We start from the raw sequence: 19,276 nt of genomic DNA, 5'->3' as shown, positions 1-19,276 counted from the left end.
TATTATAAAAAAAACACATACAATTGACAAATGTCGAGATCAATTTACATATAAAAGTACCATTTAGGCTTTCGTCGGACCGGGAATCGAAGATCGAGGGGATCGAAGGGATGCGAGATCGCTGTAGCGCGGCTCGTTAAATAAAGGCAAAGGTTAAAAACAAAAGACATCAACGGGCGGCGAGTGTTTGCTATCACTGTAACGTTCTGACAGGAAGAAGGCTCTGGGTTCGATTCCCGACCAGCCAGACATTTAAATCTAGAGTATTGTTCTGCGATAGACTGTAGGTATTCTTCGCGTGTTTCTATGGTACCCAATACCCATGATAAAGAAAATTCACGGCGAAGTCATAAGTATAGAAAGTGTCTTTTTAATTTTGATGAGCTAGTTTATTTCTCTACTGGACCTCCATAAAATATGAAAGTTACAAAAGGGGAACCTTAATGCCTGATGGCATTCTCTCGTTTTGTTTTTCTAGTGTTGCTTCAGCTTTATTATTATAAATAGTACTGTCAGTAGGATTCGTAGTATTAAGGTCGACTATAGGTCTACGACCGGTAGTGACCAATTTATATCGGTATTGTCCATACAAGAATACATAGTATGTGTGAAGTGTATTTCATAGTAATTAATGAGCGAGTGAAATTACGCGGTGAGCGCGCGATGTCCGGCAACTAGCCGTAATGTTATACTGATGCGCACCAGTTGAGGACACTGGGGGCAGTTGGATGAAGCGAGTAAAAATTTTGATAATAATAGTTAGGTACAAAAGAGCAACGATTTCAAATGTCCATAAACAACAGGATACATTAAATACATAGGACGTGAATAAGGTAACTACTTAAATTGTAGTTGTCGTTTTAGAAGTTTTAGAAGTAGCAACAGTGTTAGATAACTTTTGCAGAAAAAATATGCATGCATTTATATTTTTAGAATAAGGTAAATACGAACTGCAACTTACAAATTATATAGGAGAGTGAAATTTAATTCAGAAAATTAAAACGCATCAAACACTTAAGCAAGTGTACCTTGCCTGACCATACGCTTCACCTATTTGTGGGCGCGCCGGTAGGTAGATCTACAATGGTATTTCGATTCAACTAATTTAACCAATATTTATAAAAATATAGTTAAAATAATTAAATAAATAAGCGTTAATGCCACCATAGTAACAATAACACCCAAGCAAAACACCAAACAGTTCAGAGCACCACCGTGCCGTGCCCACTATTGGACAACTTCTGATCTGTTGACAGTTGCGCGCCCCTTTTTTATACCATGATACAGGTAGCCAATTGTTAATACGGAGCGGTAGTTCGAAATTAATATATTGTGACTTTAAAAGCGGAATATTTATATATGAAATTAAGCATTCTCCCACACGGCCATTCTGACGAGCAGCCGTTACGGCTCGCGAACAAAAGTTTAAAAAAATCAAATTCAATAATATTAAAGAAGTGGATAAACTACTTTAGATTCGCGGATAATATAGTCTCAATTTTAACCACAGAAGCCAAATCTCATGGTACATAAAACACGTAACTTTAATTGGTTAACCCCATAACCGGTGTCTAATAGTGTAAATAAATAACACATAGCTTACGTACGTAATTGATTATTATCTGAAAAGAATTGCCAAATCACATGGCTGATGTCAAGTCACATGACATCATAAATTCGCTTAAGTCACATAGCGTACGTACATAATTGATTATTTCCTGAAAAGAATTGCCAAATCACATGGCTAATGTCAAGTCACATGACATCATAAATTCGCTAAGTAACATAGCTTACGTACGTAATTGATTATTATCTGAAAAGAATTGCCAAATCACATGGCTGATGTCAAGTCCCATGACATCATAAATTCGCTAAGTCACATAGCTTACGTACATAATTGATTATTTCCTGAAAAGAATTGCCAAATCACATGGCTGATGTCAAGTCCCATGACATCATATATTCGCTAAGTCACATAGCTTACGTACGTAATTGATTATTATCTGAAAAGAATTGCCAAATCACATGGCTGATGTCAAGTCCCATGACATCATAAATTCGCTAAGTCACATAGCTTACGTACGTAATTGATTATTATCTGAAAAGAATTACCAAATCACATGGCTGATGTCAAGTCACATGACATCATAAATTCGCTAAGTCACATAGCTTACGTACGTAATTGATTATTATCTGAAAAGAATTACCAAATCACATGGCTGATGTCAAGTCACATGACATCATAAATTCGCTAAGTCACATAGCTTACGTACATAATTGATTATTTCCTGAAAAGAATTGCCAAATCACATGGCTGATGTCAAGTCCCATGACATCATAAATTCGCTAAGTCACATAGCTTACGTACGTAATTGATTATTATCTGAAAAGAATTGCCAAATCACATGGCTGATGTCAAGTCACATGACATCATAAATTCGCTAAGTCACATAGCTTACGTACATAATTGATTATTTCCTGAAAAGAATTGCCAAATCACATGGCTGATGTCAAGTCACATGACATCATAAATTCGCTAAGTCACATAGCGTACGTACATAATTGATTATTTCCTGAAAAGAATTGCCAAATCACATGGCACTCGGGTTATTATCAAACATAAACGTGACTGTTGGCCAGACAATCATCGATATGCAAGACAATCCCGATAACACAGAACTTACAATCCACATACCGTTCTAAAGTTCGCAGGTACTCAAGAGAAACACAAAGTTTTTACCAGATTTTTGACTGTCGATACTGTCATTGCTTCACAGGGTTCACAGTCATCTGACATGTTCAAATAGTTTCCTTTCCATAGCACATGTTCTCGTAGTCTGAAAACACATTACATTATATGTATAATCAATAATTATATACGAAATAACGAGAGAGCTCCGCGTTTCGTTCATGGTTTGAGAGTAAAATCTACAGATCTTTTCGTTTGGCTCGCTTAAATCTATGGCATAGTCTTCTGCATCGCCAAACGTACACTGGGTAGACTCCAGATACCCTTGAGAATATATTTCCCGATGTGTAGTTCTTCACGATGTCTTCCTTTACCGAATTTGTTATAATGTGTCTGACTATCTCAGACAGGATTTCTTAAAAATCATTAATGCCTTTTAAGTCAGCTCATTTGACTATGACAGAATTTTAAAGAAACTATTCGAGACCTGCTCAAAACCATGCACGAGTGCTTTTCTTATTTAGAACTGTAAACAAATAAGCTGTAACAAGCATAAAAATAAAAAAGTAAAAGTTAATTTCAAACCGAAAAACCTGATGTCTACAACACAAATGTGTGAAAATAATAATAAAGTGAATTGTCAAGTTCAAAACAGTTTTAATGTCAACTTTACATACAGTAAAGAAAATATCAGAGCAGCAAGTACTCCGTGGTCGTTATTCTTAATAAAATAATTAAAATACTATTGCCTTACCATAACATGAGCTATAGTTCGTACCGTTCATGTGATGACGTCAAATGCCAACGAAATAACACTCCGAAGTCCACAGCTACATTACAACGAAAACCAGGTCATTAAACGTAAAAAGTTATTGGAGTCATCCTACCTTCATTATATTATTTACCTTATATCATTTTACTTTTACCTTGATTATTACAATTACCTTCGTTTGTGCGATAGGCATTGCTGCAAACAAAGTCTTTACCACACAATAATGATCACACATTGCAGAGTCCGATTTGACAGTAGTGTATGTACTCTTGTCTCTTTTTCTTTTTGCAGTATTCGATTTTTTTCGAATTTTATCAGAACTTGCAGTAGGTATATAATTGCTCGTCCGAACCTGACTTTGACTTATAAATCTGCAAAGATATACATTTTAATTCGTAGAATAACAAACAGCGGTCGAAACAGTATGAACGCAAAATAATAACGAATATTTTCTGGTATGAACCGCGAGTTCCAATACAATATCTGATAATAATAGAATTACCTACTTCAATTTAATATAACACATACGTTACAGTATCTGTTATCACCAGAAATTGTGAATAACTTTCAAAAGTTATTGTAATTAACCATTTGCAAGAATAATAAGTATACCTACAAATTACCGTTATTTCGTCCCGGATTGATTTATACATAATATTCGCTCACACACAAAAACTTTAAAACAAATTTTAGCAGTAGCAGACAAGCACGCAGTCCACCTGATGGTAAGTGGCTACGGAGGCCCATCAACATCTTCAACACAGCAGAGCCTAACACTGCTGTATGGTATTGGTATTGCCGGACCATAAAAGTTTCTACCACCTTTATAACCTTTATCTGCTTGAGTGTAACGACGACAAAATTATGAATAGGAGAAAAACACGCCGAATTGTTTCGTATAATATAAACATTGCGTGCGTGAATATTCTGAATTTGTTATATCCACAGCCGTATATGTAGACGTAATGTCGTCATCTGCACAGTTACAAAACTAAATAAAATAACAATAAACTCCTTATGTCAATGAATAATTAAAACGTTTAGATTGTTAGCTAGATTACATGATGGTATAGTTGACTTACCACTGTTAAAGTATTCACTAAAGGTACCAACATAATATAATTTCACACGTAAAGTCTAGGATCGTGATGTACGTCATCTCGAAAGGTATTTTTTACTATGACACAAAATAAGAAAGAAGATCCAATAACAATTAAAATTACTGTAAAACAAGTTCAAACTTTAAGTTATTATTAAAAATACTTGATCGACTCCGAGCGAGGCTGATGAATTGTCTTTATTAAATTAAACCTTTAAACACATTTGACCGATCAAAATGCTTACAGCTTTGCACCATTATGATAACTGTTTTTTTTTATCTACAGTCAGCTAAGCTTCGATTCTCTTTACTTCTGCATTTTTTTAAAGTGAATAGCAAGTATTAGTTACACATTATGTCACAAAACAATGTGAAAAACACAGATGACTAAATGTTTATTAATAAGTTATAACTTACGTTAATTCACCTTTTTTTTTTTTTTTTTTGCCTAGTCCAATACACCATTTGGGGTGATGCGAACGTTACCAAACTCCTTTTCTTCAGCTTTACCTTAATGTATCCTTCGCAAATTGTAACCTTTATCAATAACTTTAAATACACAAATTTGTAAGAGCACAAAGTCGCTTACCGATAAACAACTTACTGACTCACCACCAGAATCTAAATGTTACATTTTCATTCAATTTTGGTCCACGTCTACGGCCATCACAAGTCAAGTGTTGTTACAAAACCCCCAATAAGCAGCTTTCATTTTAGTTACAGATTCTGGGAACAAGCGCTAGGTAAATATTATTAGATAGCATCCTACTAAAAATGACAAGCGCTGGTTGAGAGTACACCTTTCAATGAGCACAATACATATCTCACTATCACGGTGTTCCAGGTGAAACTAGAAATAAAACTTACGAAATTTACGGCCATGGAATTGCGATGGCAAAAAGTATGCTACCTGATTTATCAAACCTTTTACTTCAATAATAATCTTCATTGTGACTAGTTTTATTTTAAGACGGAGTTTATTTAAGAATGTTAAATGCATTACAACGAATAGGTACATACAAAAGGGTAGATATCAGAACTTGTATTCATAATCGTAAAATATTTTTTGCAGCATAATAATTTAAAACAATATGATCGTTGTTCATCTACTTATTTAGCATAAGCGAGCATCGCCTCTTAAAGCGTTGCTATAAGTAACGAAAATGTGAAAAGCATAGTTGAAATTACTCGAATATTTTAAAAAGCCAAAACATTTCTAAAAAAATGTCGGTACCTACACGTATGATTGTTAATTTTTTCGCGCATAACCAAACATTTTCATATTAGTGATTCTTATAATCTTTAACAACTTTCAAAAAGCAAAAAATAGCAAGTTTAACAATCGAAAATATAAAAACCATTGGTTTGATCATACCGGAGCGCCAATCGTTCGCCAATGAATCTCGGCGCAAATGAGTCTTAATTACGTAGACAGTTAACATGGATGATGCGAACCACCTTACACCTTCTCAATTTTCATACCCAAGCTACTTCACACGCTTGCGGTAGCTAATTATTACAACATTTAGACAAACCGTACACATTACTCACGCAACCGGTTCATCGTGTGTTTCACACACAGCTCCTCCAATGTCGAAGGCCTCGTCAATATCGCCTCCATTGCGCGTCCCAGACTGTCGTCAGGAGTACAGCCACGATAAATTCTTCAGTTGAACACTTATGCACTATACACGCGGTTGATTATCTTCTGTTACCGTTACTTTAAAATTATTACGTAATAAAAGGGCGTATCCTATCCCGATTCTGATGTGGGCGCGCCGGTAGGTAGATCTACAATGGTATTTCGATTCAACTAATTTAACCAATATTTATAAAAATATAGTTAAAATAATTAAATAAATAAGCGTTAATGCCACCATAGTAACAATAACACCCAAGCAAAACACCAAACAGTTCAGAGCACCACCGTGCCGTGCCCACTATTGGACAACTTCTGATCTGTTGACAGTTGCGCGCCCCTTTTTTATACCATGATACAGGTAGCCAATTGTTAATACGGAGCGGTAGTTCGAAATTAATATATTGTGACTTTAAAAGCGGAATATTTATATATGAAATTAAGCATTCTCCCACATATTTACCTACGTTAAATTTTAACCAGATCGCAAGACCTCTCCATCATCAACCCATTATTGTCCCACTGCTGGGCACGGGTCTCCTCTCAGAATGAGAAGGATTACCGCCCTGGCCACGTGCATATTGGTAGACTTCATCTCTCATGTATGCATTTCTCACGATATTTTCCTTTACCGTTGAAGCAAGTGATAATTAATTTCTAATAACATTTGATATTGCAAGACCTCTTACAATATCAAAAGTCAATTAATTAAGTCTCCAAATATCAGTTAGGCATACATTATCACCACCTTCAGATACAAATCAATTAGCAAAACCAAGACAGTCCGCATCACCCCGCTCGCCCCGTCGCGCTCAGCGGCGCGTGCAACCGCGCGGCACAGGAAGGCGCGTCTCATCTCGCGCAGGATGCGGGCGCGCGCAGCTACCGGCTTTGCTATCAGTTACCGTGCTATCTATTACTAGACACGTGTTACTGACCTGACTGACCACTGATTTGGTGGCGATTTACTTTTTTCTATCGGATTATTAAGTTTTGACGCTGATTGAGTCTATTTGACGCTCCGTTTTGAGGAGTTCCCGAAATTCTATGTTCTTCAAATTAGGTGTGAAAAGAGCTCGCCCTTAAAACCTGTCATGTATTGGCGACCCCTCTGATGTTGCAGAAATCCTTAGACAACAGTGACAATGCGACCATGCGTTGTGATGTGAGTTATGTGAGCCTATCTTAATACTATTTCGGAAAATATCGTTGGAGGTGTCTAAAGGATCACGACATCCAGCAAGGCAAAGAACCTAATAAGATTATCTAGTTTTGCATATCCCAAAATCGGCAGAGTGCGGTGTGAATACGGCAAAATCGTCTCTTTCTGCCGGAGATTTAAATGCAAAAGACAACTAAGGCTGATGGATGAATATTCTGTTAGCTCTTTAAGGGAAAAAATCCTTGTTAAATAAAGTAGTCTAACTATAACCTACAATCAAAGCAATTTAACCGCTAAGCGAAGGTGACTGTCCGTTTCTACAATTTATTGTATTTGCCAATAAATGTTACTGTGATCAATTAACATCAGGTGGTCTGCACGCTTGTTTGCCACCACTATTACACAACGATAACGCAAAAATATTCGCCAATTTAGTTTTGCAACTAAAATCGTCTTATTTTAGTATTCGTAAAGCGTGGTGGTCATAATACCGGTCTGACACATTGTAATTTTCGAGTTCGATGCCGGTCAGATGGACGACTAAATGATGAAATTATCTATATTTAATTTTCTGTTCTGAGTCTGGGTGTACCTATACTTTGCCGTGTATTCATGGTATACACAATCTAGGGAATGTTAGATATACACATATTTCTACCTAAGAACAGTAGTGGTGTTGAAAGGGAGACATCATCCAACAGCCAACGCATCGGCCGACTTCAGATAGGTCTATGGGAGGAAGTAGCCACTTACTATCAGGTTTACTGCTTACTACATAGTTTGTTATTTATTTAATTTCTTGTAACACCTTAAACTAGTGTATCAAAGGGTAAACTTAATGCCTAATGGCATTCTCTACCAGTCAACCCTGGGCGATGGCGATAACATGTGGTAGTGTAGTGTAGTGTAGTGCGCAGTGTTACTTCTATATTAAGGAAGAAAACTAAACATTTGCTACTTAATCAGGGGCTACAAAGCCTAAAAGCTAAAAAATGTCACCTAACACTGATAGTATCAAAACAACATAGTCATTGGACAGGCATGCCAAAAATGTGACCGGCAAGACGAGAGCAAATCCGGCGACGACGAACGCAGCCGATGTCAATTGCACTAATTAAGCTACAATTCCGCAATAGGTACCAACCGATTGCAATCTGGACCTTAGCTTTCGTGGCGCCAGTGTTAATTGATATATGAATTGGTGCGGTTCGAAGTGGATTTGGATCTTATTTACGTCAAATGGACCACCAGTATGACAGTGATATGATCGTTTAGAAAGTGAAAACACGGCTTTGTTGTGTAATGACTGATCTTTTGACTAAGGGACTTGTTGCACTGCTAAAATTGACGGTCGTTAGCGATGTATAACAGAATTGTTATTATTGAAATGTTAAAATTGTCAAGTACTTGTCAGTTGTAGTATGGACGGGACGACGATAACTTCAGAGTTAAAAAAGTCTCTATTCCGAGGAGTTGTATCTTTTGCCATATTAACATCTGGTACACGAGACATTCGCAAAACTAAGCTACTTAACACATAATGTGTAAAACAACATTTTTTGCAATTAACAATTTTGTTCTTGTTTTTTTCTTCAATAGTTAACTTTTAGATATAACATGTAAGTAGTAGCTTATCGCCTACAGTTCAAATGTGAGACAAGTCTGTAAAATCGCAGCTAGGTATACTGGCTTAAGTTAATTTGAACCCCATGATGGATGTAAGCTGCAGAGATATGATTGCATCCTTAGATCGGTAACGATGCTTTCTAATTCTAACGGATTGTAGAATGTGGATAGTGTATAGCTATTTGTAATCGTATCATTCATCAATGTCCACGTGCTTCATCAATACGTACAGATTAATAAGGCCTCAAATTGTGATTGGCGGATTTCAGTTATAAACAATGTGGGTGTAAGTAGGTACTTATATGTATGTTTACATAGTTTAATTTGAGTGGAGATGGAATGTGCGTGGTAATTTATTGAGTGTGCTTAATGGTATGAACATCGAATGTCATTGCTGTAAGATTTGAGAATTCTTTAACACGTTTTTGATTTTAATTAACGTTAGAATATTGTTAACTTCATCAATTAACCTTGTGGATGATACGAATAAACTATGCAGTATACAGGTACAATGTAAATTGAATGGTAATACGTAGTACGTACCTTACTGTTCACGTGTACCTACTTAAACTACATAATAGTACGATTATAACTCTTTTACAATTTTTAACAAGCTTCAGATATTACCTAATGGCGAATTTTATTACTAATAATAAGTCTATCATCTTAAAATTTTAGTAACTTTTAGATAATAAAATTTATATATTTTTTCCTTCACATTATTAAAAACATATATATGCGTTATAGTATAAAAGTACGCATACTATTTTTCTCTGCATTATATCAAAGCGCAGAATAATAAATATCATAACCAGCGTTGCATAAAGTGCAATACGTCACAACATTGTCTCAGCGTCACGTCAGTCCACGTCCAGAGGTTCCGTCCTCAGTGGACACGCGCATCCGATACGCGACGCGTCACGCTGACACGCGCCCAATCTGACCCCGGTGCACTCGAGTGCATCTCGCCTTTACATCGCTTCATTAATTAAGATATTATGTTCATTTTTTGTCTTTTTCACGCCGACTACGTTAGGAGCTTGGTAAGATTAAGAACAATGTAGAGAAAATCTGCTCTTTCAGTCTTTAGATGGTAAAAACTTCAGGGTTCGATTCTTGTGCCACCACTGTTATGAGCATTTATACTTTATAACGACTATTCTGAAATATGGTCTATTTCAGTTTAAAGGGTATGTTATGTTAAATCACAGTCTATTATATAATATGACCAGCGTTGCATAAAGTGCAATAAGTCACAACATTGTCTCAGCGTCACGTCTGTTCACGTCCAGAGGTTCCGTCCTCAGTGGACACGCGCATCCGATACGCGACGCGTCACGCTGACACGCGCCCAATCTGACCCCGGTGCACTCGAGTGCATCTCGCCTTTACATCGCTTCATTAATTAAGATATCGTATGTTTATTTTTATCTATTCGCATCGGTTGAAGCTGAACTTTGATGAGATTTAGAACAATTATCAAGCTCATTAAGTTTAAACGTGGTAAGAACCTTCAGGGTTTGATTCTTGTGCCACCAACGTTATGTGTAGTATATGTGTATGTGTATTACGGTCTTTCTACATCAAAGTTAATGAAATTTTACTACAATAATCGTACAGTAGCGCACTACGTCATAACTCTGTCTTGTAAGACGACTGTCAGTTGTCGTTGAGAACGGAAGCATCAAGTCGGACGGGCAAATTGAAACGCATCCGACATGCGACATAACGTCACGTTGCACGCTGCAATCTGACGAATATATTGCATAAGTCACGCAATTGCAGTTAAGTACTTGTTTTGGTAACGGTCCCATTGTCCTAATTGTGTTTTGGTATGTTTGAAAAATAACGGTAAAAATGTTTCGAGGAGGGAAAAAATTATAATTATCAGCTCAATATACTTAAATCACAATAATATGTTACTTACGGATTTTCTGTACCAAAGTTAAGGAATAATTATTACAAAAATCGCACTAGTACAGTCGCGCACAACATCATTACTCTGTCTAGTAAGGCGACTGGCAGCTGTCGTTGAGAACGGAAGCATCAAGGCGGACGGGCAAATTGAAACGCATCCGACATGCGACATAACGTCACGTTGCACGCTGCAATCTGACGAATATATTGCATAAGTTACAAAGTTGCACTCAAGTACTTGTTTTGGTAACGGTCCCATTGTCCTAATTGTGTTTTGATTTGTTTTAAAAATAACTAAAAGTGTTTTGGGACGGAAAACATACTATAATTATCATCTCAGTATACCTAAATCGCAATAATATGTTATTTACGGATTTTCTGTACCAAAGTTAAGGAATAATTAATACAAAAATCGCACTAGTATAGTCGCGCACAACGTCATTACTCTGTCTAGTAAGGCGACTGTCAGCTGTCGTTGAGAACGGAAGTATCAAGGCGGACGGGCAAATTGAAACGCATCCGACATGCGACATAACGTCACATTGCACGCTGCAATCTGACGAATATATTGCGTAAGTTACAAACTTGCACTCAAGTACTTGTTTTGTTATCAAAACAAGGTCCCATTGTCCTAATTCTGTTTTATTATGTTTTATTAATAAGAGTACAAATGATCTGGGAAGAGAATATATTATTATTATCATCTCAATATACCTAAATCGCAATAATATGTTACTTACGGATTTTCTGTACCAAAGTTAAGGAATAATTATTACAAAAATCGCACTAGTACAGTCGCGCACAACGTCATTACTCTGTCTAGTAAGGCGACCGTCAGCTGTCGTCGAGAACGGAAGCATCAAGGCGGACGGGCAAATTGAAACGCATCCGATATGCGACATAACGTCACGTTGCACGCTGCAATCTGACGAATGTATTGCATAAGTCACGAAATTGCAGTTAAGTACTTGTTTTGGTAACGGTCCTATTCTCCTAATTGTGTTTTGGTTTGTTTTAGAAAGAACTAAAAAAGTTTTGGGACGGAAAACATACTATAATTATCATCTCAGTATACCTAAATCGCAATAATATGTTATTTACGGATTTTCTGTACCAAAGTTAAGGAATAATTATTACAAAAATCGCACTAGTACAGTCGCGCACAACGTCATTACTCTGTCTAGTAAGGCGAATGTCAGCTGTCGTTGAGAACGGAAGCATCAAGGCGGACGGGCAAATTGAAACGCATCCGACATGCGACATAACGTCACGTTGCACGCTGCAATCTGACGAATATACTGCCTACTAAGATAATTGCACATGAGTGTATGGTCTCGTATTTTTGCAGTTTGATTCATTGTGATTATCTTATTATTATTTTTTAATAGCAATTATGATTTGAGTAATATCCAATTTACTATAATAAGGCTTGATAGAGGGATGGAAGGGATTACGTAACATGGATGGTCTGATTTGAGTTGACTTATATCCTCGAAAAATCTTTTGAAGCTACGCTTATTGAAATTGATCGCTAGTTTATATCCACTAAAATATCGTCTCTATGTTCGACCAGACAAATCGCTTCGACTTTACCACTGCTAGACCTAAAAGCGTCCCACACTACTATATAAAAACAAACAAAAATATAATACATATACTCACAGACGGTATCAAACGTGTCGGTCTGGTGGTCGCGGATGCTGCGCAGGCGCGCCGCCGGAAACGGAAGTCACGGGCGCGTTCGCGCTCATCTGTGGAAAAATGGCGGCTGACGGAATCACTAGGTTGGTGCGGGTTACTGGGATACTTTTAATTATGGTTATGTACCTACTTGGAACAATTGTGTTGTGTATTGTAGTGGATTAATATTTAAATAATGTGTTTGAGTATTCGGTTCCTCTATAATATTAAAACGTATGTAATTATTAAAATATTGAAATAAACCTAATTTATGTTCTTCCGATCACTTTTTAAGTAAAAAGTGTATGGTAGGCTTTTAGAGTATGCTATACCTACTAAAAAAGAAAGATGTCGATATAGTTAGGTTAGCTAGAGTTTAGAAATGAGTAACTAAAAATAAAGTTACTGACTAATACCTTAAATGTTGATACGTTGATTGTATCTATAAGTCTGTCGTGTTTAGGATACTTGGCTAGCAAAAGCATACCCGCTTCTTATTTCGACTTAATATTTTTATTCAATGAGTCCTTTAAATCAAGTAGCGACGAAATAGTCGTCACATTGACCCCGGCCTGAAAATATTCCTTTGTCTCTATTTAAAAAACTCACTTATATACTTTACTACCTCGCCTTAAACTGTAACAAAGAATTCATCTTCTAATGACGTTTAAGGAAAATAAATATTCAAAAGCTCGCGTTATCTGTAATCAGATGCCTATTACATTGCGGTAAAGCGTATGAAGGTAATTACACGGTAACGGCAAACTTAACGCCGTATTCGACGCGTGGTAAATGAGGATACGAGCTGCTCAATAACTCTATCTCAGCAGGTGGTAATTATTTAATAAAGTATTTTCGAGGTGCTAAATAAGTGAAGCGCTAGCCGGCTCGTAGATTACTGATCTACAAAGTTAAGTAATGTCGAGCGCGGTCGGGGTTGGATGGGTGACCGCTAGTAGGTATAGTACATGTGTACTACTGTACTCGGAGGGCACGTTAAGCCCTTTGTCTAGGTGTTGAATAGCTGTCGTAAAATCTTTTTGTAGATCTTATGAACGGTTTGAAAATATCTCACATGGATTAACTACTACAAACCTATTTTTCTTTCGTGGCGTTGAATTAGCGTGGTAGAGTACCTATCTGTTGTTTACATTACTACGTTAGTTTCTTCTTTCGGATGGACTCTCGGTTGCGAGTTATGAAGGGAATTGTATGATATGTTTAGTAAGGCATGCACTCTTTTTATAACAGAGTAGTGGCGCTATATAGAGTAGAGTTTACCTATAGAGAAAGAAGAGAAAATGGCATTTCCATTAAAATGGTGTACGTTATATAAACTAAATGTTTAAGCATTGCAATGCGGTAATTTATCCAAAATAATTTCGTTTTAAACGACAGAATTGGAAAATGGACCTATCACTCGAAAGTGATGGTCCAATAGCTGTGAACTGTCTTCGGATCGTGAGGTGATGGAAAGCTGACATTAGCGGGCGTGACCCCGCGCCGTGACCCGTCGCCGTGCCGTGAAATGCGGCAAATCGCCGTGCGCTCTGACCGTGCTATACGCGCTGGGGTGTTTACACGTTGCGATTTGGTGTCGTGTCGTGAGGCTACAAAGGCAAAGAAGTCAAGTGAAAGCTAAATGGACGATGGAGTTTTAATTTTGAAGGATGAAATATATGTCGTGTTATAAAAATAATTTCAATTTTAATTGTAGTTACTCCAATTTACCTATATTTATATCAGACTAATGGCATATTATACACTAGACTTGAGTATTGAATTGGCATAAAAAGGAACTATAAACTCTTTTCAACTTAACTTCTTTGTAATAACGTAACGTAAATACGTATATTTACGACCTAATTTTATTAATATGAAGGCACGTAACGTAAATGTCTCAACTGCGTAACAGCTGGATCCAGACTGCTCAAGACCGGTCGGAATGGCGCAGATTAGGGGAGGCCTATGTCCAGCAGTGGACTATTAAAGGCTGATGGATGGATGGTTCAGTATAGCGAAACTTCACCCGTAAGTATTCTATTACTTGATGATCAAGTGAAAATTTTCGTACTGTACAATTTCGACACTCATTAATTGCGGAGGATCAATTGTGAATATGAAACTTTTATGAGTACATAAATTTCGAACTTTCTGATCGATGATCGTATTCACGATAAAAAGATCGTGACATGTAAAAGTAACAATATGTCCAGTGTGACGATCATGTGTGGCCTGGCGACTCGCACGCTCCTAATCGCCTAGTGAATTAGACAAACCGACGCCACACTTTTGCAATTATTACAAAAATAATGTGCCTTTAATGTACTTGGGTAGAAAGTTAATACGTTCCAAATTTGTAATATTTGACCAAATAGCGCGTTTTTATGTGTAGTCCTTATTTGGTGTTAAATATGTATTAGTTGATGTAGCAGTCTAATGTTCGTTATTGATAAATAATAATCTATCTGTCCAATGTTTTGCCTACCAAGGATCGAAATGTCACAATTTCAGTCGACCACAGTTCAAATTTCGAACTTTGATCGATCGATAGATAGAACGCTTTTTTCCATCGATATATTGATTGTTAATAAAAGGCGTATGTATAACGGTCATAGGACTCTAAAAGCAATCCAAAAAGCAATCAAATTTAAAAGAACATCAAAAAATTACAATAACATTATTAACTTAGTAAAATAATTTAATAATAGACTAGTAATAGGCGAAACTTTCTCAAACTCTCCAATTGTATATTTTGAAGGTTACCTTATTTTAATCCTGTTTTAAGTGCGTATTTAGGTCACCCTAACAAAAGTTGTAGTCTTTAGTGAGTCGCGAAATTCTTTGCCTAGTCGTGTGTCCCATTTCGCATTAATAACCAGTTTTTATTCAATGAGAAGAATGTTGCGACATAAAATAAATAAAAGCGGAACTGTGGAAGCACCTTCAGTTCTTCACCATACCTATTTTCAGCATCAATAATACCAGTGTTCCTTTATTCTGATGAGAAGGGTCCGTTAAGTCTATGCCTACGAGAAAAAAGTGGAAGCCATTCTACATTTTAAAATCAAATCGGTTAATTTCATCTAGTGTAGTATCATACTTATGAATATTGTCATTAAGTCGCATTTTTGTCTAAGGTGTTGAGCGTGTAGTCCCTGGCCATACATCAGTGAGGTCTAAAATTGGTTTAAACACACAAAATTACAACTAAAATGTAATTTTAGTTTGACAGAGGTCAAGGATTGATTTTGGGTCGGATAAAGAATACACTGCTACATTTGCTTGCCTGTTTATAGATTAGAGGGCTCATACCAATAAAACTGATTTGGGCTTTGCAAAATATGGAGGTAGTTGATAGGTATATATTTTTTCTGTTTTTAGGTTAACTATACTACGATGAGCTTCTGCTTGTAACTCTACCTAATCTGTACCTCTAACTCTATCGCGGTTTACCAACTTTTACACAAAGCTATAAGCTACGTATAGATTCTTTAAAACAAACCGACCAGACAAATAATAAAATATCTGAAATTAAAAGGTACAAAAAGGTACTTCAAGTAATTACTAACTTAGAATTCAAACGGCTAAGATCTTAAGGAGGAAGACTTATTTCCGCTAACTTTAAGTTTGCGAAGTTGTAAGAAATCTCATTACTTAGGCACTTAGTTTAGTCACTGTTACATTTTTATTTTGCACTTTTGTTACACCTTAATTGATCATTGATTTACGCAGTTTTCATTAAATAAAATAATAAAAATATAATATTAAATTAAAAAAACTGAGAAGGTATGGTTCTATATATACTTCTATAAATATACCTACTTTATATAATTATACCTACTTAATATATATCGTAAATAAGGTAAACCATAGGGTTTACCTTGCCATTAGGTAATTGCTAATATATTCTGCTAATAAACATAAAACCAATGCTTCAATTGTTTTATGTTTTTTTTAGGAGAACTATACTACTGCTAGGCACGGGTTTCCACTTAAAATAAGAAAGATTTAAACCGACTAGAGCTTAATACGATGGCCAGGCAGATTAGTTTTCTTTCTTTCTTTACTAAGCCATAATTACCTTACAAAATGTCCTGATATTCAAGCTTTGAACATTTAGGCTGTAAAACGTTACAATAACACAGATAATAGGAAATATTAAAACGTATTTAGTTTAAATTTGTCAGCATTGTTTGCTAAGCATCGGTATGCCGTCAGTTCCGGCGCAATAATGACCGAAACCGTAAATAATAATTCACTAAAAATCAGATATAAAAACATGCAGGATAATTACTAGCGGGGACTGGCCCCCATAAGTGTTGCCATGAAGTACGGTGTTTCGTTCAGTGCGCCGTGGCCGGAATAAATACGATACTTGGGGGACTGTTTATATCATGGAAGCGGGTTTGTGCAAGCATTCACAGATTTTGATAGGGTAGTGAGGTACAGTCGAGTAAAAGTTACTTAAACGGTTATTTGCTGTGATTTATTTTGGATATGTTTGCTCAGAATGTTTGTAATATTGAGTGTGTAAGGTTGAATATGTTTAATATTATTTTAAATAAAATACAACCTATAGTTTCCAAATTGAATTCAAAATTCTCGTAACTGTGTGACCACATTCATAAGAGTCTATTGCATATTACCTACCTATAGTGTATACACATTTTTTTAATTTAAATATTGTTAATAATTATATGACTGATAACATTTTATGTTATTCTATAAAATTCCGCTTCATTTAAAAAATATAACCGATATTAATCCCAAATACACAATATAAGCTTATTTGTTACATAAAAGTACAAAAGTGTAAATCAATATAAATCTCAACATCCCAACACATCTGAGCCCGACAGTACCACGAGGCCGGCCGGGGGGTTCGGCGCACACCTGGCCACCGCAGCTGCGCGTTCGAATCTCACGCGCAGCTTCCACGCACACACACACACACACACTCACACATACACTCACATACACATATACAAAACACACACGAGCAAGAGCGTTTACCGCATGTAATATGTACATGGTCCTTATATAAGTGTGTAGAGATGATTGTTTGCTTTTGAATAATTCCTGTAATAAAGTTAGCGTAGGACTGGATAAAGTGCTGGCGTATTATAAGTCTATATGTATAACTATTATATTTATTGTACCTACGCCTACTAGATACCTATTCCGATTGATATAGGTACCTACTGTTTACATATTATACTTAAGTTTATATAAATAAGTTTTTATTTCATTTTAGGACTTATTGCACAGTCATATTGTGCTATGGATGAGATATCGTTGATGTAGGCCGGGACGGGATAGGAAGACATCGGTATACGAACAAAACTTTCCTATCACAACATATTTAAGTAGAATGTAGTAGTAGTAACAGCTATATTACGATGGACTGAAAGCCGTTGGAAGGAAAGGTTTAGAGTATTTATCTATAAATAGGTAGTTAGTTTAACTAGTCCGTAACCTAACTAGGTTACGCTCATTATTGAATGCTCAAGTGAGCATTCAATAGGATATGATGTTTTCCTACAGCGGACGACAATATAAAAAATGTAAGTCTGTCTAACAAAGGAATTGTTAAAAAAAGTTAACACACCTACAACCGTCATAATTGACTTGCCTAACTATAGGGAAAACCCAAACGTAAAATAGTGTAATAGACTCAAAAAGACGCTTGCTACACTCATAGTTTGCCATGAACACACAAAGACGAATACAGAAACACCGAGACCCAGAAGGGATATCCAAATCATTATTCAGATGTCTGTTTGGTAGAGGATCGAACCCGGATCCCATGCTAGTCTGACTGGTATGGTGACCATTCCGCCACGCGAGTCGTCAAAAATAAATACATATTGTGTGGTGACATAGAACCAAAGACATAGCTACTATTATAATATTGCATGCATATAATCTATTATAATAGCAATAGACCATAGAAAACAGTCATCCACTATTACCAATAAAATTGGTAGCAAATCGATCTGAAATATTTATACGTCAACCGTCAATCAGAGATAGTGTTATTGTGAAGCAGGATGAAAGTTTTTGCATGGACATGTTTCATGTCCACTCAATAGTGGAATATTGAAGTCAGTTGTAGCCTATACGGAATTTGACCGGTTATTTTCAGTGTCTCTGCCTTCTTCTTCGACGGTTCGACTTCGGCGACACCACCGCCACACCTATTTCTACATAATAACAGCAGTGTTAGGCGCTGCTGTGTTCCGTTTTGAAGGGTATGGTAAGGGAGACATACTTTTTCGAGGTGTTCCAGCTTAGTCCTCAGGGGTAGCGGCGCATTTGTGGCCGACCTCAGATAGGAATATCTAATCTTAGCTGGGGTTGATTACGGATGTCCATGGGCGGCAGTAGCCACTTACCATCAGGTGGTCTGCTGCTCTTATGTTATAAAAAAAAAGAAGATAAATGTTGTCGACCCCTTCGATTTACTATTTAGAAGTATTTAGACCATTGTGATTTTATTGGGCGATTCCTATATGAGTTCTTGTCTATTTTTATAACTTGATTTAATCTAATCACTTATATTAATAAATTTTTATTCATAGAGAAACATGGCATTTAATACTGATAGAGTTGAATGTACATAAATCATAATACATTTTAGCAGAAATAACACTTCCAGAATTTGAAGAATAAAAGTATACTTAAATAAA

General features: G+C 36.3%; 1 long non-coding RNA gene across 1 annotated transcript in view; it reads right to left on the bottom strand.

The window, feature by feature from the left end:
- The window catches only part of LOC140748355 (uncharacterized), a 364,249-nt gene that overhangs the window by 57,353 nt on the left and 287,620 nt on the right, over nucleotides 1–19,276 (bottom strand). Inside the window, exon 3 of the long non-coding RNA XR_012102943.1 lies at nucleotides 12,567–12,655. This is a non-coding gene — a long non-coding RNA (uncharacterized LOC140748355). The remainder of the gene's footprint in view (nucleotides 1–12,566; nucleotides 12,656–19,276) is intronic.

This window comes from Epargyreus clarus, unplaced genomic scaffold (assembly GCF_041222505.1).
Source record: "Epargyreus clarus isolate Ecla_fem2 unplaced genomic scaffold, WU_Ecla_fem_2.2 ptg000015l, whole genome shotgun sequence".
NCBI classification, from domain to species: domain Eukaryota; kingdom Metazoa; phylum Arthropoda; class Insecta; order Lepidoptera; family Hesperiidae; genus Epargyreus; species Epargyreus clarus.
This window is presented reverse-complemented; position numbering and strand designations above follow the sequence as displayed.